The sequence below is a fragment of the Topomyia yanbarensis genome, chromosome 3 (assembly GCF_030247195.1).
Source record: "Topomyia yanbarensis strain Yona2022 chromosome 3, ASM3024719v1, whole genome shotgun sequence".
Taxonomy (NCBI): domain Eukaryota; kingdom Metazoa; phylum Arthropoda; class Insecta; order Diptera; family Culicidae; genus Topomyia; species Topomyia yanbarensis.
In genome coordinates, this window is record NC_080672.1 from 186,121,157 (window position 1) to 186,142,304 (window position 21,148).

The 21,148-nt window shown below is 37.3% G+C and overlaps 1 protein-coding gene and 1 long non-coding RNA gene across 22 annotated transcripts in view; both read left to right on the forward strand.

The window, feature by feature from the left end:
• LOC131691078 (metabotropic glutamate receptor 8) overlaps positions 1–21,148 on the forward strand; it is a 1,433,400-nt gene that overhangs the window by 262,505 nt on the left and 1,149,747 nt on the right. The gene's annotated exons all lie outside the window — the stretch shown is intronic.
• Positions 18,661–20,759, forward strand: LOC131691111 (uncharacterized). The gene is made up of 3 exons (XR_009305704.1): positions 18,661–18,788; positions 18,848–19,905; positions 19,968–20,759. It is a non-coding gene; the product is annotated as an uncharacterized LOC131691111 (long non-coding RNA).

Below are 21,148 nucleotides of genomic sequence, written 5' to 3' on the forward strand. Positions count from 1 at the left end.
ACTAAACTTATAATTGCACACTACCATAATAAATATCATCACCAAAACCACAAGACCGTCTTTAACGAACTGCGCCAACGATTTCGTATTCCCAGACTGCGTACCGCGTATGCAAAGACTGTCAGCGTTGCAAAAACAACTGTTCCATCCCACGGCAACCAATAATGACAGACCTCCCATCAGAAAGACTTGATGTCTTAGCTCGCCCGTTCACGCATACAGGTGTTGATTACTTCGGACCATTGGAGGTGTCCATAGGTCGTCGAGTCGAGTAAATCGAGAATTGCAGGAAGCAGCAGCGGAAGTCAACCTAGAGAAAGTGATAAAAGACTCCACTCCAAATCACTTTCTCCTAGGATCACCCGATACCACAAAACCACTATGTACCCTCAGCGAAAGTGGTGTCGTGCTGTGGCGAAGCTGGTGAACATCACAGATGTTGGCGAACTAATTTTGGAAACGTTGGTTGAACGATTACCTGCCAGAAATCACTCGTAGAACAAAGTGATATGCCAACGTAAAGCCTATCGAGATTGGTGATGTGGTGGTAATCGTTGACCCGCAGCTACCCTGCTGGCCAAAGGGGATAATAATCGGTACTAGCATCAGCAAGAAGGACGGCCAAATCAGATCAGCAACTGTAAAAAGACGTTCGGCGCGATGGATTGTAAACCGACCACTGAGTCGACCTACTGGGGAGGAGTGTCACTCTCGCCCAGCGCAAGTGCCACCTTACATCAACTCACCTTTGTATCACAGATGTAGACACCCTTTGATCTAACACTTAGTATACATACCAAATCTTTCGACCCTAACGAAAGAGTCCGCAGGGTTATTGGCAATGACAGGTACCGACGTCAGCGAATGACAAAGCAGAATTCAAACCCGTTTGAAACGTTTATTTATATCTACTATCTAATATCTTACAACTAAATCTAAAAACTTGGCTAAAGTATTTATTTAAGAAAAAACTGATTTAATCCACCTAGCAGTGAGATGTGACATTTCTTACACGTATCACTATTGGATTAGTTTGCAGAACTCATGAGAAGTAGGCACCCAACTAGAGGTGAAATGAAAACAGTTTCTAGTCTTACACGAATAAAATCTCGAATAAACTGAATAAATTATAGAAAATCAACAAAGCGAACGAAATAGAAAGTAAAGCAAAAAATGAATTTTTAAATTCATAAAATGAGTAGAAAAAATAATGTAAATCAAAATTATAAGATACACGAATCAAATTAGATGATTATTAAATAAAAATTAAGATTATATTTAGAAATAGTTATAAGATTAATAGAATAAATTGACTCATACTAACAAATTGAATGAAATAAAAGAAATGACTGAACATGAAATGCATAAAATTAAAGATATGAATCAAATGAAGCATATGAAGCAAATGAAATAAATGAAGCAAATGAAGCAAATGAATCAAATGAATCAAATGAATCAAATGAATCAAATGAATCAAATGAATCAAATGAATCAAATGAATCAAATGAATCAAATGAATCAAATGAATCAATTGAATCAAATGAATCAAATGAATCAAATGAATCAAATGAATCAAATGAATCAAATGAATCAAATGAATCAAATGAATCAAATGAATCAAATGAATCAAATGAATCAAATGAATCAAATGAATCAAATTGATCAAATGGATCAAATGAATCAAATGAATCAAATGAATCAAATGAATCAAATGAATCAAATGAATCAAATGAATCAAATGAATCAAATGAATCAAATGAATCAAATGAATCAAATGAATCAAATGAATCAAATGAATCAAATGAATCAAATGAATCAAATGAATCAAATGAATCAAATGAATCAAATGAATCAAATGAATCAAATGAATCAAATGAATCAAATGAATCAAATGAATCAAATGAATCAAATGAATCAAATGAATCAAATGAATCAAATGAATCAAATGAATCAAATGAATCAAATGAATCAAATGAATCAAATGAATCAAATGAATCAAATGAATCAAATGAATCAAATGAATCAAATGAATCAAATGAATCAAATGAATCAAATGAATCAAATGAATCAAATGAATCAAATGAATCAAATGAATCAAATGAATCAAATGAATCAAATGAATCAAATGAATCAAATGAATCAAATGAATCAAATGAATCAAATGAATCAAATGAATCAAATGAATCAAATGAATGAAATGAATCAAATGAATCAAATGAATCAAATGAATCAAATGAACCAAATGAATCAAATGAATGAAATTAATCAAATTAATCAAATTGATTTAATTCATCCAGTGAATACAATGAATCAAGTGAATGTGGTGGATCAAATGAATTAAATGAATGGATGAACAAAATGAATAAAGTAAAAAATAAATGGAATGCATTAATAAAACAAAGTAATCAAATAAACAAAATTAGCTGAAGTGATAAAATGAATAAAAAGAAGAAAATGAGCAGAGTAAAATGCATTGATCAAAATGAAAAATTAAACGATGGTAAAAGGTTATAAAATAATATTTTTAAAATTTAATTGTATCAAATAAACTATTGGGATGAAAAAATTTAAAATTGAAAAACTAGTCTGATTATTAAAATGAAGAAACTGAACAAAATGAATAAACTGGAAAAAATGAATAGAATGCATTCAATGAAAACAATGAATAAAATAAGTTAAATGAATAAAATGAGTAAAATGCGCAAAAAAACTAAACTGATCAGAGTGAATCCAAAGAATGAAACGAAAAAAATAAGTAAAATGACGCAGATGAACAAAACGAATAAAAATATGCTGAATGGAATAAGTAATTAAAATGAAATGATCATATATTTAATGTTAAAAAACATTTTTGAATAAAGAAAATTGATAAACCGGATTGCACGAATTTGAGAACCATTGCATCAGAAAGTTTTGAAATGTTTTTGAAAATCCCATCTTCTGAAAAAGGCTAATTAATATACAATGGACTTTCTAGGGCTTCCGTCTTTTTTGGTGTTATTCTTTTCGTTTTCATGCTTCTTTACTTGACGGCGTCGTTTTAAGATTATCTGGTGTATCTACTTTATTGTTGGATCTTAATTAGTTATCAGGAACCTGGAACGTTCAATTTGCTTTGGAATTCGAAGTTCACTTTTTGGTCACATATTCCCGAAAAAAGATTTATGTGCAGAACAGATTTGACTGGTCCAGTATTTTAACGCGCAATTGAATATAGTAAAGCGAGACAAGGTCACATGTGCTTTCAAGCCCCTTGAACAGAGAACAACAGAGGGAGTCTAGGCTTTGTCGATAGCATAAAAGCCATGCATTCAGTTGATTGCAATGCAGTCTCTTTCCATTCATCCTTATAGCTTGCATATTGTTTCGTTCGGAATTCTCGTGCAGGAAATATGGATAAATAAGTCCTATACAAACCAATACTGTGAAAAAGAAATGGTTCAAACTACTCAGTATATGCAGATATGGACGACGATAAGTTAGAAGACACATTGTAGTTGCATTCCCCATCGAGAGTGGGCACTTTGGAAGACTTCTTTTTCTGGATCTAATTTGTGGATATGTTTGGTCTTTGATCCGTTGTTTCTCATGAAAGTTCGTACCAATAAAACGAATGTGCATTTTCAATAATATCATTACACAAAACTTGTTCTTAGTTTTCACATGACATATTTGGGCATATACTTACCTTACCGTTCAGCCTAGCGCCTTTTGGTCTCTTGCTGTATGCAGAAGCCGTCCCCACTCCACTCGGTCCATTGCTGCTTGTCGCCAACCTCGCAGTCTTCGAAGGGTCCGCAGGTCGTCCTCTATCTGGTCGATCCACCGTGCTCGCTGTGCGTCCCGTCTTCTTGTTCCTGTAGGGTCGCCCTCAAGAACCATCTGCAACGGGTCGTCGTCTGACATTCTCACGACGTGTACAGCCCACCGCAAACGTCCTATTGTTGCGGTATGCGCGATGGATGGTTCTTCCAGCACCTGATACAACTCATGGTTCATTCGCCTGTGCCACGTTCCTCTTCCATCAGCACGCCACGCAACACCTTTCGTTCGAAAACTCCAAGGGCGCGTTGGTCCTCTACGAGCATAATCCAGGTCTCGTGGCCGTAGAGGACCACCGATCTAATCAGCGTCTTGTAGATAAACAAATTCGTGCGGCGGCGAATTTTGTTCGACCGGAGCGTCCTCCGGAGTCCAAAGTAGGGACGATTTTCCGCAAGATCCGTCTCTGAATTTCTCTGCTGTTATCATTATCTTCGGTTACCAGTGAGCCCAAATACATGAATTCGTCGACCATCTCGATTTCGTCACCGTCAATCCGAACTTGGGATGGGAGGTTCATACTGTCGTCTCTAGAACCTCTTCCTCTCATGTATTTTGTCTTCGAAACGTTGATGGCAACTCCAATCCTGCTGGCTTCAGCTTTCAGTCTTTGAGCATATGTTTCATTCAAAATTCAATAGAGATACGAATAGTTTAAATAGCGCACGTGGAATGTCTCTTTTGAAAATTTTCATCGTCAAACATATATATAACCCAGTTAAACCAAATATTTTATGGTGTCGATACAGGCTTTGAATACAACTGAATTAAATTTGAGTTGATGTAGCAGCAGACAAAAAATGGTTTTGTTTTATCAAACCTTCACAATTACATCGCACACATGAAATTGGATTGGATATGAATAAATGTTTTCAGATTGGCAGAAGATCTTATCACACAGCTTAGAAATGGATACAGAAATAGCTAGATAGATGCGATAGAAGGGACACAGAGAGAGAGAGAGAGAGAGAGAGAGAGAGAGAGAGAGAGAGAGAGAGAGAGAGGAGAGAGAGAGGAGAGAGAGGAGAGAGAGAGAGAGAGAGAGAGAGAGAGAGAGAGAGAGAGAGAGAGAGAGAGAGAGAGAGAGAGAGAGAGAGAGAGAGAGAGAGAGAGAGAGAGAGAGGAGAGAGAGAGAGAGCGCCGGGGGGGGAGGGGGGGGGGGGAGTCGTGTGAGAAATGGCAAATGACGATTAAGGCAGTGACCTTATTTTTATAGGTATGTTATGCGATATATTGATTCCTTACATTATTATCATAAATAATGTAAGTAGTAATTTTTGTGCCATAACCAGTATAACCTAAATCTTGCAAAAGAGCTAAAGTTTTGGGTTTCAAACATACAGTTGCTTTCGGTGACGCCACGAGTATAATTATATGAGAAATCTTTTATCTCACTACTAGGTGAATTACTTTTTGATCTGTGTATTGATATACCATACAACATTTACCTCATGATTGAACGCAACGTCTAATCCAAGGGATAAATACTAGAACTCGCTGTTTCACTATCAACACATTTTTTTGTCTTTGAAGTGAACTTGTATATTGATTTTTGAGAAATAGTTCTTTTATTATAGAGGTAGTTCACAAAATGTTCTCAACATCGAATTCCTTGAATCACGTAGATGTGTTTTCATACCCCGATATTCAAAATCGGTTTAGTTTTGCCCCCAAAACACCAGTAAAGCAATACTGTGTATGAAACAATCTCATTTTTAGTTACATCCAAAACTCGGCCGTAATACCTTTACGGTAATAAGAAAAAATTGCTCTAATAGCAAGACGTTTCATGCTAAATCGGTCACAACAAAAAATTTCTCAAATGGCAATATCAACACATTCAAATCTTTTCTGCGTCGCACTCATGTTTCATCAATTCTTATTCAATAAATATTATCGCGTCGGATTGTCTGGAAGTGTGTAGCACTTCGCTTGTCACTGTATTGCGCATCAAGTGAAGTGTACACTATGAGGACAAAGACGAGGATCGATTTTCTCTACACGACACATTCCGTATTTGAAGATCGGCTCACATACGGCTAGCTTCAAAGCAGACAGAAAAAACGACTCGGAATAGTGGTGGGGTATTTCGGCTGGTGTTAAATTGAAATTTCTTTTCTATCACGGACGTTAACAGCAAGAAAGCGACTGCACAAAACATGAACAGTCCTTCCCGACATGTTCGGGAAGCAAGACCTGTGGTTTGGATCCACGTATCCGAACCGAGGGTCCGGATCCAGACACTCTGGATCTAAGCACCAGGTCTGGGTCTGGTTCAGGTCCGGACTTGGTAAGGGGAAAAGGGGATGGGCTAGATCCAGGTACTGGTCCGGATCCGGGTACTGGTCCGGATCCGGGAACTGGTTCGGGTCTGGGCACTGGTCTGGATGCGGGAGGTTCGGATCTGGCAGCTAGGCCGGATCCGGAAACCGCCTAAGCTTTTTATTCCACTATCCAACCTACCCAGTAAAATATCCGTAATTCTGGCTGGTTTCTGCCAATATTGGGGCAGATTCCAGCCTGAATTTGGTCAGAGATCCGCCAGGATTCCGGTTGGTTTGACTCGGTACTAATACTATCATAGAAATCGACCGAATTAACCTACATCCGAACAGAGCCGAGTCTGACACATACTGAAAAAGTGTTTGATTGTGTGATGCGCATACATGAACAGCAACTGAAATTCGTCATTCCACCGTTTACTACGGGAATATGAGTTTTGCGGGAATATGAGTTTAATACCGCAATGCGCAATTGCGTGGTCTGTTACCGAAAAGACAATAGAATCTTACCCAAAAGTAATAGAAACATACCCGTCGGATTTTGGGTGTAGTGAAAATTGGTAAGCGAGGAATAAAAATACAAAATGATTAATATCTCCGCCGCTCGTGCACGGATTTTGACATACTATAGCTTGTTAGAAAGGTATTTTGCAAGCTTTCTATTTATGTGCATTTGTGTGAGACAACATTGCATTGTTCGAAAGTTATTTGCAAAAAACCTGCAGTATTTTGACAAAATTGTTCAAATCTCAGAAAGTTAACAACATATCGAAAATCAAAAATAATAGTGTCAAATGGCAACGTTAGGCCTTTCATTTGAAACTAGTTTCATTGAGATCGGTTTAGCTATTGCTGAGATAATTACATGACATTTTGTACATACATACATACACACACATACATTGTCTCAATTTGTCGAGCTGAGTCGATTGGTATATGAAACTCGGCCCTCCGGGCTTCGGAAAAAGTTTTCAAAGTTTGAGCGAATCCTATACATTTCTTTTGTAAGAAACGTAAAAAGTAAAGATAAGTGTGCTTATGAGTAGGTAAATTGGTTCAACATACTAAGTATTTAGTTAAGCTAATAGGAAATTTAGATAACAGCGTCGATTCGGCCTACGTAATCTGTTAAGCAGTTATCTAAAGTCAATCCATAAGTTGATAGATACTGGTAAGAAACGTCTACAAACTAAATTATATCTTTAAAGAATAATTAAAATACTTATCAACTATAGAAACTCCGCGCAGCTATATTTATGTGCCGCATTAATTGGCGCGGTGTACTTTGATATATTCTGAGGGACTAAACGTAAGTTGATTTTTTATCATTAAACATAACCAAAATTCACTTATACCTAATTACATCTATATTGAATCTAATTTAAATTCTTATTGTGCGCCTACAGGAATATTATAATCTCTCTCTAAAACCTATACAACCGCAGTTTTACTCGCGATTATTTTATTAGAAATTACCCTTCATAATGGTTGGCCGTTGTACTGTCAACAGTAGCTAAGCATTATGTTTTAACGTATTTCGAATCTATACCAATGAAAAACACAAGGTTCTCGTATTGTATAAGAGTCAAACCACGTAAAGTGGGCCTCGAAATATCCACAAAATCACCAGTTTTCATGAAAAATATTTTTTTGTGTAGAGGACATGGAGTGCAACTTTTGGTATTGTTACGACTTTTTACCAACTACAACGGCTGGCACTTTTCACTATCACTACGGTTTACGATATGCAAAAAAACATAAGAGCATTTGGGTCGTTTTCTGCGGTCTTCAGGAGAAATTCACTTGTCGGGCGGACTTTCAACCCTAATACGGTGGTTGCTTTTAAACACAAACCAACTAGCGGACTAAATAAACCACAAGAACATCACATAATTATTTTAAAAACAGCTTAATGAGACAGACCATACATTTTATTGAGACAAAATACTAAAGGTAAAGCACTTACGCATATTTATTTCACGTAATACGGTCACAGACTAACAGACATAACGCTACGAAGGAATTCTCACAAAAAACATCGATCCGGCAATATTCCCAGAACACTAGCTCCACCTTTTATTCACAGTCCCAAACACTCATTTGCTGATGGGTTACCCCTCAGGTTTAGGAACAATTTTCCACTAGTGGTCTATCCCCCATATACTTGTTCATATGTCAGTGGCGCCATAATTTCAAATAAGGCCACAGTCCCAACTACAAATATATTTAAAATGACCGTTAAAGCAGGCGAAGCATTGTTTTCGAGTGTTATGTCTGTTAGTCTGTGATACGGTATCGTTGCGGCCGGGACGTACGTTGGTCGACTTGCTGCTTCGATGGGTTTCCGGGACGGCGATGGCGAACAAGAACAGGAGTAGCTGATAACGTATTCAGGCCGGGTACATCCGTCGGTCAAGATTGTGACCTGTGATTTCTTAGGTCACAATATCGTCGCTTTGGTCACTGAGCCCAGCTTGTATATATTTGTAAATATTGTTATTTTTTGTCGTGTAAATAAATAACAGTGTACGGTCTATCTCGTGTATTTGACGACGCCTGTCCTTTGTTTATTCTTTAAAATTATTGTTCGTAAATGTCTAAGTAGAATTTAAACGTCAAACCATTACTACTCCGTGCTTGCATGTTTGAGTCGCGTTTAAGTTCTGCTTAATAGCCCAGGTTGGTGTCAAACGTAGGTTTTGTTATTTATTTGTTCAGAGATTTATTTATTTTTTGTCTATTTATTTATTTATTTTTATATCTATTTATTTGTATACTTATTTATTCATATATTTATTTATTTGCTTATTTATTTATTTATATTTGTTATTTATTTTGCTTGTTTATTATTCATTTTGTTATTATATTTTTTTGTTATAATTGTTCAATATTTAAAAAAATAATCAAGGAAACAAGTACCGCACATTAAATATTCTTGATAGCTTTTGTACTAAAAATATTTCGTGACACCAACCAAAACGATAAACTTTTTGTAAATGTCAACTGTCATCGTCCTGTCATCTTATCATCACCGTCATCAAATGCGGGGTGGGATGCGAGGAGGCGCGGTGGGCATATTTTGGAAAACGGACAGGGCAAGGATAAAATCTACCGCGAAAAAGTAATGCGGTCTCTAATAGTTCATCGGCCCGGAGGAGTGAAGACAAGCAGCAGCGATTGTCACCGACATTAAGTGACCGCGCGTTTCCAACGTAAAAAAGTGTATTGTTATAAGCAGATCCGTGGGATCTTGTTTTCGCCGTTCAGAACCACCACACGAACGTTAAGGTTCTGTCCGGTCAGTCGAGTGGGATCAGTGTGGTTACCGGTTTCCGTGTAGTGAACGTACTAGTACGACGCGAGTGCAAGAACGGTCTGTGATTGGCAAGTCATTTACGCCATTGTAGATGCCAGTACCCAAGTTATCGGAGGGTAGGCTCTACTAGACCGAAAACGTTGTAAATCCCACTCGACTTAGTGTTAGACACTCGTGTTGAAGATAAAGTGCGCATTGTACCACTCTCCGGGCCCAATAGTGAAACGCAGGCCTCCGCTACAAATAGGTCGAGTTGCTGCTTCGTCTCGAGTCCCCCGTCGCCATCGTCCGTCAGTTCCTGCATCAACATCGAAGCCCGCCCCGCATCCAGCCAGCTGCAAGTCGACCAACGTCATCACGGCCGCAACGGTATCGACAGAAGAAGGTTTTTTGCGGAATAAAAGTGCAAGTAAAATTATTTTGTTTTTTTGTAGCCATTCTGGCTTTTGCTTGAAATTTTAAAAATTAATAAAATAATGTTTGGTCTGTATATACAAGCTGTGTCGTCCATTCTGTTTATAGTGTAGTCCTTTTTGGTACTTGTTGCCGCTTGATATTACGATTCGCTCAGTGACCATAGTGTGGGAAGAAAAGTCCGCCCAGTGTGAATTTCTCCAGGAGACAACCGTGAAACGACCCTAATAGCTGGTGAGTACAGCGTGGCCCCACAACCACAAGTAAACGTTACGAAATCGATACGTAACAAGATCCAGTTGCTGGCGGCAGCTCGGCCGTGTAACGGTGGCCTGTGTTTCGGGAAGGGTCCGGGAGTGGTACACTGCACATAAACTTTCGCGCACGACTTTGCACTATCGAGTGGGGTTTACAGCTGGTTTAATCTAAACTTCGCACCAGTCGTCTCCCGTAATGGCATCATTTGACCACAATCTCGCACTCGCACTTGCTGAAAAGTTTTTCCTAGTCCAGCGGAACACTACACTTTGACCTCACTCGATTGATCCGGCCAGAAATTAACGAACGTGTAGTGATTCTGGCGGATCGTGCTTCGGATCTTTCAGATCTCACTTCAATTTTCCGTATCACGAGTGAAACGCACTATCCCAGTATGACGAAGGGACTACGCTGCCACGGGTCATCACTCCTCGGAACGTATTTTTACTAACTGATCCCGTTTTCGACGCGGGAAGCCCTTTTTATTCCCCCGTACCCCCGGAAACCATCTCCACTCTCGATCGATGACCTCTTGTCGTATAGAGCGTAGCAGGGGAAAACGTTGTTTACAAACATGTATGGGTTGGTGCCCCGATAAAAAGTTTATATGAACTTTTAGATCAGATTGGTTGCATGCATAACCTTTACATTGTATAATTGTCACCAAATAAACAATTGAGCAAATAAATAATGTAAATAAATTAATATATATATATATATATATATATATATATATATATATATATATATATATATATATATATATATATATATATATATATATATATATATATATATATATATATATATATATATATATATATATATATATATATATATATATATATATATATATAGATATTAGTAAATCTTGCAGATTTTGCATTTTCACTGCAGATCTTTTGCAAATTACAAATATTTAACAGAACAAAGCCTATGCCAGCCAATTTATACAACAACATTCAACATTTTTGATCATTAAAAATATATACATACTACATTTCTATGTCAAATTTATTGAAGATTTTTGTAGCAATCAGCAGACTTATATTTTTACTGCAGGCTATTGTTTAAATAGACCTGGCATCACTGATGCTGAATGATTCATTCATATACCTGTCAAAAACATAGAGCATTGTATGAAAATGTATAACCTCACTTTTCTGACAGTTCAGTGTGCTTGTTTATCTAAGACTTGTTTACATGGACTTTTAAAATTTACATTACTTGAATACTTTCGATACTCTTTGAAAGAATATCAAATCAAGAGGGATAAGGATTGGAACAATGGGAACCTGGTTCATACATTGACCAATCGGCGCTGGATGTAAAACCCGGTGGCATATGCTGAATCGCAAGATCAAGCATTGGGCTATAAAACTATTGCAGTCTGCATGATGGAGAAGAATTTATACACTTTTGATTCTTTGCTCGTGGGTTAAGTCCTAACAAGATGATCCGATTGATTACTCATTTTTAGGTGGTGAAGTTTACCTGAACTTTATAGGTAACGAATTCGGTCGATGATAAGTTGTTGAAATGATTTGAAATGCCCATACCGAAGAACGTTTACATTATTCAGAATGCCTATCAGCGTATGATAGCTGCAAACATGAGGACAACAAGGTTATCGCTTTCGAATGGAACAGTTATTTATTATTCGTGTTCAAGTTCCATTACAGCAAAAGTTTCGTCGATTATCGTTGATTTAACCGGCAAATGCAAAACAGTGCTCGGCACTGACGATAAGAAGTAAGAAGGGTTTGATAGGAGTGGTAAGAATGCAGAGCGGGAGGAGAAATTATACGTAAATTTATATTATATCCCGAGTTGCAATCATTTTGGCACCGCAATAAAGCTATCTGCAACTGCTGTTTTGTTCAAATTGGCAGGAATTAACTAGGCAGCGAATGATAAATTGCATAGTCAATTTATTTACTTTTTCGGAAGGATAAGTAATTAGTATGTTGTGAATATATATTAGGGCACTGCGAAATTTTTTTTTAATTCTCAAAGTCCCCCCCTCTCATATTGTGACAAATGTCAAAGTAAGCTCAGATGCCAAATTTCACATCATTTGGACAATTTTAGACCCCCGCCCACTTCACTTGAAATTTTTTGAAATTGGTGCTCTGGGAAAATATGGAGGAAAAATACATTAAATGCTATAACTTTTGAAGTATTTTACGAAACGACACGGTTTACACCATAGTTAGTGATCACGTTCAAAATATATCTTAATATAAACTTGCAGTAAAAAGAGAACCCGTTAATTTGACTAAATCAATAATAAATCATGAAAAACTCAATAACGACTTCCAAAATTTCATAGAAAACATCGAGTTGATTGATGATGTAGATGTATGTCTTACAAATATCATCACAACCTACAATTCTTTACTTGCGGAAAACACTAGAACGGTCTCCAAAACTTTTAAATGTAAAGGCGTTTTTTGCCCCTGGATCAATTTCGATTTGTGGACACTGATTAAAATCAAAAGTAATTATCTGAAACGAGTAAAAAATAACCCCAATGATGAAAAACTCAAAGCTCTTCTGCAACACATAACTAAAAAAGTTAATGTAATGAAAAAGCGGTGCAAAAAGGCCTATTTTGAAAACCTTCTATTCAACACAGCTCATTCAAAACTTTGGAAAAAATATTAATACCATTTTTGGTCGTTCAAAGTCGGATGTTCCCATCAGCCTAATTTGCAATGATATCAGAGTCACTGAGACTAAAGAAGTATGTAATGTTTTCAACGAATATTTCTCTAGTATTGGCAAAAATTTGGCTGACAATATTCCCACGAGTCCCAACTCAAATCCTATTACAAATATACAACACGTCCAAGAAACAATCTTCTTGCGTCCTGCAACCATAAACGAAGTGATCCTTTTGATTAAAGACCTCGAAAAAAATAACAGTTGTGGTCCTGATAAGATCCCCGCTAGTGTTCTTAAGAGTAACTGTACCACTTTTGCAAACATCCTAACCAAAGCTTTTAATTTAATAATTCAAACCGGCAGGTACCCAGACTGTTTAAAAATAGCCCGAGTAATTCCAATTTTCAAAGCTGGTGATCCAAACCAACCTTGCAACTATAGACCAATTTCAACATTGTACGTTTTCAATAAAATTCTTGAGAAACTGCTCATCACTCGACTACTCGAGTTTTTGAACAAACACAACATAATTTACAACTACCAGTATGGGTTCAGACAGGGCTGCAGCACTTTAATTGCAATAACCGAACTAATTGACTCCATCATTAGTCAAATTGATAGCAAAAGAATTGTTGGTGCCCTTTTTCTGGACCTAAAAAAAGCATTCGATACTCTGGATCACTCAATCCTGCTTAAGAAGTTAGAATGCTATGGTATCAGGGGATTAGCAAATCATATTATTCGTAGCTATCTGTCGTATAGGAACCAATTCGTATCTATTGGAGACTCGTGTAGCTCTTATAGACAAATAGAAATAGGAGTGCCCCAAGGCAGTAATATTGGGCCACTGTTATTTTTATTGTATATCAATGACCTAGGTAGACTCGGGTTAAAAGGGACTCCTCGTCTTTTCGCGGATGACACAGCGTTGTTCTACCCGAACAACAACTGCCTGGATATTGTACGCGACATCGGATTTAAAAACACTAACGACGTATTTCAACGAAAACCTTCTTTCCTTGAACCTATCAAAAGCTAAATATATGCTGTTTCGTTCATCCAGACCCAAGAATGGGAAAGTCTGTAATTCAGGAAACTAACTGCTTCAAATATTTAGGACTTCACTTAGACCCCACACTCTCCTGGATTGAGCATATAACATCTATAGAGAGAAAAGTTTCATCGTTATGTGGGGCTATGCGTAAAGTATGCTCTTTTGTTCCCCAGCATGTACTTCTAAAATTTTATTATGCGCACATCCACTCATTGCTGAACTACCTTGTATCTGTGTGGGGCCGTGCCAGTATCTCGAATCTGAAAAAGCTACAAACGCTCCAAAGCAGATGTCTTAAAATTATTTATAAAAAAACATTTATGTACCCTACTATTTTGTTATACAATAATAATGCCCATAACATTTTACCTTTGCTTGGGTTGACTTACTATCAAACAATAATATACATCCACAATGCTTTGCATAATACTATTGCTCATAATAATCTAGAATTTACAACAGGCATTCGAGCTCACAGCACTAGACAAGCCAATCATTTATTATACTCCAGAGTATCCACGAACCTTGGTCAAAGACGCATTTCTTTCATCGGACCTAAGTTATTCAACCAGCTTCCTACTGATTTAAAACAAATAACATGTCGCACTCGTTTCCAAGCAAAATTGAAACTAATTTTAAAAAATAAAATAGGAGAATTTTTAATATAAACATCGTTCACCACCAATCGAGCTTATTCCTTTAGCTATAATTGGTTAACATTTTTTTAATAAAAACAATTGATAAATGCATTTTTTCTAGCAATAAGTAATAAATAAATTTAAATTATTATGAGCTTCCTGCAAAGCTACGATGGGACCCTTAAAAGGATTCTTTTCCGCTGGGTACTCGCCGTAGCTTCTTGTCAAATTTTGTGTTTTGTCGGTCTCGTATTGTTTTTTTTGTTCTCAGCGTGTCCGCGATTCGTAACTTTGTTTTGTTGTGCTGACCTTTTTTTGTACGCTGAGAACTGATACCAGAGGGCTCCGTTTGTGAGCTTTTGGTGTGGGGGTAAGAGGCGGGCTATTAAAAAAAAGACAAAAAAAAGTAGCAATCAGAAAGTTATAATTTATACCTCTTTTGAAAGGAAATAATCTTAGTATTTCAATGGAGATATTTTTGTTTCTAGAAAAATACGGGAAAGCGGGGTACTGGGTCATTTTGGCCCCAAAATCCCCTATTTTTGATGATTTTTCTGCTCCGTGATGCAAATCATACATATTTTGTAGTTTTTCTAATGTGAAAAAATCGCCGGTGCCATATGTTATGGTGGTACCGGACGGAACCGTTGGTCAGCAGACCGTCCTTGTCGTACTGGTCATAGATGCGACGTTTTTTCTCATCTGATAGCACTTGACATGCTTCGGAAATCTGTCTTAACGCTCTCTACTTATCGCAGAATACGCGAAACCGCTGCTAGCTTTTGAAAATTCCTAGCTGCTGCTACTCTATCAGTCTCTCTCTCGAGGACTACAATTTCGGTCGATTAAATTATGCTATGAAAATTGTACTTCCTGGAATTTCATCTAACGAGATCAATTCATTGTGAGGAATTTCGCTGCGTTCCAATATGGCTTGCCTCTGTAGGTGATGATCTGTGTGGATTCACTTCGGCAGCAAGCTCTTATGTTTTAGGTTATTTTGCTATGCCTTTTTCGTTCCTTGCGAGGCTCACTTGTGTGCTCACCTTTTTCATTCTTTGCTAGGCTTACTTTGGGGTGTAAAGGTCATCAATTGCCACAGATCACCAAAATGCTCTGCGACTAACATTGTGAACAAAACAAACCAAATGAAATTGATCGCAACAACGATAAAATAATCTAAACCTTGAGAAAAAGGCAAAAGAAGTTTTGGTCGAATTCATTATAATTCTATTTAAAAATTTAATACTGTTTTATTTAGTTTGATTGCGCATATTGTTTACATCAGACACTCCCCTTAATTTATTGAGTACGTATTTCACTGCCTTTATAATCCTTTTGGAATCAGTTACAATAATCCTTTATACTAATTTTATAAAAAGTGTATTGCTAGTTAGGACTTTTATATCAGCCGGGCCCTTTTATAATTTGTTATAAAATCATTATCAAAATTCTTCTTAATCCATTGTTGCGTTATGTACATGTACATGGCCAGATAGATAGTTTTTAACTGGGACGGAACGTGTGGATACGAAAAAACCTAATGTCAATTGCAGCCAGGGGGAGCTGTCAAAGGCAGCCAAAGGGAACCGTCAAATGCAGTCAGGGGGAACTGTCAAATGTAGCCAGTCCATTTAAAATATGTGAGGAAGAAAGAGTGGCTATGCAAGACAAGAGATAAAATGAACAGAAAAAAAAAGAAAAAGAAAACATCTATCCATATGTTCTGTTTTAGGATTTTAATAGAGAACATGAAAATTCGATTTGTTTGCATTTGGCAGTAGGCCTTTTTCAAATGTTTGGCTAGAAATTCCTTGTTCAATGAATCATGTACAAGAAAAGTAAAAATGTTAAGTTTAACGGAACAATGTATGATGCCGGCATCAATTAAAAAATTACAGCTCAGCGACCTTGTTTGGAAAGTGTTAACATTTGGCAGCGAACCGAACCAAGTTTCTCATACTATGATCGAAGCAACAAAAATTCCAAGACCATGTAAACAATCTCTCTGAACTGCAAAAAAAGTGAGGTTAAACATTATCATGCAATGTTCTCCACTGAGAGGTTCACTTTAGTTTGTTTACATAACCAATGAACTTTGTACCGCGACTCACCACTTCATTTGCCGCGTTGCCAGAAACTCAAGCAAAAATATACAAAACAGTGTTGCCCAAACACACATTTTGAGTCCCACCATTCTTGCAAAGGTGAAAAAAATACTCAACATTCTTGCATTTTGAAAATTTAAAAAAATCATTAAAAAATCACGATAGCTTTAAAAAGTCTCATTTCAGCGGAAATATTCTTAAAAATGTGTAGTCTTTTGAATAAAAATAAGAAAACAGGGGGTTAGGTTGGACGAGAAAGGTTTATTGTTTATATTATGTGTGAGATAGTTTATTTACATTTTTTGTTCAATTGTTTATTTTATGAAAATTATACAATGTAAAGGTTATGCATGCAGCCAATCTGATCTATAAGTTCAGATACACTTTTTATCGAGGCACCAACCCATACATGTTTGTAAACAACGTTTTCCCCTGCTACGCTCTATACGACAAGAGGTCATCGATGTATATATATATATATATATATATATATATATATATATATATATATATATATATATATATATATATATATATATATATATATATATATATATATATATATATATATATATATATATATATATATATATATATATATATATATATATATATATATATATATATATATATATATATATATATATAAATATAACTAAATCAATAAATAAATAAACAACTGAATAAATGCTGACGGGAACCAAGAAAAGACTACTAAACATGAAATAAACATCCTTCAAATATGTAAACACGGAAGCTATGACATTTATTTCACATTTAGACATTTACTGACAATATTTACAAATATTACAAAATTTCTAGAGGTCTATATTAAGCTGGCCCAGTGACTACGGATTTATTGTGACCAACGAAACACAGGTCACAATCTTCCCGGAGTCGGGGTAAAAAAAAAAGTGTTTTTTTCATCCTGTACTGTCGACGTTGAATGCGACTACTTCTCCTCCAATGTGAGTTTTAACTCGTAAAATGATTTTTCCAAAGGCCAGAGGATCTCTTTCTTACGAGTTACGCGACTTTAGAGGAGTGAGCCTGTCCACTCTCTGTCACGGACAATATGCAGGGATAAATGTCAAAATCGGAAAGAATAGTGCCTTCATTCAAACATTAAATGTCCTGCCAAGTGTCAATATCGCGATTTTTTGTTGTGTCAGATTAAAGGTTTCAGCCATCATCACAAGCGTTGAACGAAATCATAAACTAGTTTATCCTGTCAAAACCAGTTTTGACTACAATTAATACAATACACAGTGTTTACTTTGAGTACGGAGATCAGATCAACTTGTCTCTCTCCGCCTATCCATTTACTGTCTAAAGTACATACTTGGACCACCGAATTTTCACATGCTTTTTTATTCATTCTATGCCTTTCATTCTCCCCCACTAACACACAAAACCTCGCACACACTCTCTCACACTATTTTTCTTAATCTACTCACGGTACAAGTTAATTTAGCGCGCCCTATAACTAATAGTCAGCTGTAACTCTCACTCGAAAGTCAGCGATTTGATTAAAATCGAAAGAGTAACTCGAAACGGCATTTTCCAAAATTCCGGTTCACGATTGAAATTTTTCCCTAGAAAATACCCAGAGTTGACTCATTCGAACTAAGCGTAATAATATCGCACAGATCTACGCACACATACCACAACATCACGCAGAAGAATCAGACCTTTTTGAATAAACAAAACGTTTAGTTGAATCTAAAGGTTCCCCCACACTGACGCGATTATGTCGCAGCGACTGCGAAAATTTCGCTTAGCGATTTCGTCGCGCTTCCTGCGACAGTGCGATTCGCATGTGTGCCCACACCGGCGCGAATTTCGCATTACAAGCGACACAAAGTGACATTTGCAAACTATAGTAGCTAGATGGGACAACCTCAATTTTAATCTCATGGTAATACGACGTATGTTGTCCTAAAATTAAAAAAATATATTTTTCGATTGTTTTATCAGCCATTCAGTGAGAATAGTGTATTTGTCCGCGTGTCTTTGTATTTAAAACATCTTTGCGTGAAGCAGGTCGTTTGCTCGACACAGTCTAGACACAGTAAGAAAACAAACAAGAAGAGAGGATAGTAAATCAGTTGACTATAAATATTGCATTATTCAACAATCTGTTTTCAACTATAGTATACCAAGAAGCGCAGTGCTAGTTCAGCAACACAGAAATATACCTCAGAAGAATCAACTTTCACCGCTGACCAGGTTCGTGTTCTTGTCTGCGAATGTGACATTCGAGGTCGTAAACTACTGTTTGATTCCAGTGCGGTCGAGAAAATTTCCGGCGAATCCAATGCAGCAACAACGTCCACTTGCAGTACCGCAATACAAAGCCACAAAGCGATCCAACAGCGTGGGAAATTTTATCATCGCAAAATTTTATATCAGCACAACAGCTATACCAAAAGCGATACCACGTCGATGGCCGAAATGATTTTTGGTTCTGCACCTATAGTCTTCCAGGACAGCAGTTTGAAGGTACATTGATTAAAAACTCGAAAAACCATTAAGTATGCTTACGTGTTTCAGTAGCCAACAGTAGCAGCAACAGCAGTAAAAAAGTATCCACTTCCACCTACTTGGGCTATGAACTGCCAAGTATCGGTCAGAATGCACTATACAACGGCCGACATACGTCGGAAAGTGATCGTAGCTCCATAGGTACAACGTCACTACGGTCGTTTACTGTTACTTCGTCCACTTTGACGTAATATGATACTTCGTACAACCACAGACAAAGGCCACCACTGCCAATCGAGTTTGCGCATTTGGAGCATCTGGCAGATCCGAGACTTTCAACCAAAAGTGGCCTTGACTCAGGGTATGGTGGAACGGAACCTTGGGCGTTTTCATCATGTCAACCACGCCATCGCACCGAAGCAGTCTAGCATCAATTTCTAGTGATTTCGAAGACTTAGTTTAGATACCAGTATTGATATTCCACAGCCTCTGAATTGCACAAGTTTAGACAACTATAGTCAGTATGGCAGCTTTCATCGAGGTCAATACGAACATTAGCAGTCAAGTGACAGCGAGCGATGGTTGCGCCGGTGGTAAAAATCGACGGAATAGTGAAACCATAGTACTGACTAGACAAAAAGCGTTTAGTGGGGAAGTTCTTTCCACTGCAACCAATTATCACGGGAGACCTTTGCACAAAAAGGCACGTCTAGGAATTCTGCTGTGCGTTCAACTAAACGATGACATGCTGCAGGAAATTGAAGCATTCAGCTCGGAACACATGAGTATATTTGAATCAATGCTGTGTCGTTTAAGAATGGCGGCGGAAAACGCAAGCTACAGGTAGCCGCAGTTACTCCAGGTAGGCTTGATAGAAACCCTTCACTTACCTGTTCAAACAGTTGTGTTAATTTATTACTACAGATAATGCTGGCTGCCGGCATAACGCAGCAGTGCCCAGTGGATTTTTTTACTGTACCCAAACTGGTAAATTCCATGTGGCTAACGCTAAGCAGTGGTGCGTGCACTCTTGGAACTCAAAGCAGTACATGTTCTAATCGGGCTGCGCTTAAAATTGATAGTAATTTTATGAACGATCTTTGTTACCTGCTATTGCTGGCCGACATTAAGGATACACATTTTTTCATCAGCGCACTACTAACGGCGATATTAAAGTACTACCTGGGCTGGGTGAGTACCATTGCCCCTGTGAGTGGTTCTGCTTACGAAGCAGATACAGATTGTGCTACAATACAGCGATAGAAGGAGAAGCGGTGCAAACTAACTACCAATCACCCGTACATCGTACTGTGGGTCCAATGTAGCTATTTGTATGGAACCGTCGGACACCCGGTGAAACTGTCGAGAAAAATCTGCAGAAGCCCCCAATTGAGCAATACCATGGATAAAATTCTAAATGAGCTATCTTACTTCGTAAGATGTAGCGAGATCAAGCGGGTTGTCCTCGTAGAGGCTTTCGACGAGTATAAAGCTGAGCAGGCATTCGCTGCGCAAAAGATTATAAATAATTATTCGCTCCTTATGTTAATTGTTAACTTTAACCAAAAATGCTTTTCCTTGACCTGATGTACAGTGTAAACTAACAGATTTTCGTACGTAATAAAACTGCAAAATTACGAAAAATACAAATTATAGCAACAGTGTCATAAGGTTTGGTGGAAATAACTGTGGAGAAAATAGAGGATTACACAAATCCCCCAGATTCTTGCGATCCGGATCTGCGATGGTTCATTCGGCAACCACGACCAAAGACTAAACTTCGATGGCTGGTAATGAATAAGTCTTGCTGAGAGCGAACTGGTCGGAGTTATGTCAGACCGGGCTAAGTGACAATATATTGATTTCTAGAAAAGCAAGTTTAAAGTTTAAATTGCAGCATACTTTATATTGTATATACTATTGAAGAAAGGATAACAGTTGACTGAACAGTTCCAGATTGCCATTCGTATTAGTTTCCAGACTAGTGTCCGACTGAAAGTTGGGAAGGGCGTATGCAAGTTGGTTACTTATATGGCTGAAACTAGAATATAGTTATTGCGTTTTTTGCTATAGCATACCATCCGAGAATACACAATTGATAGCTT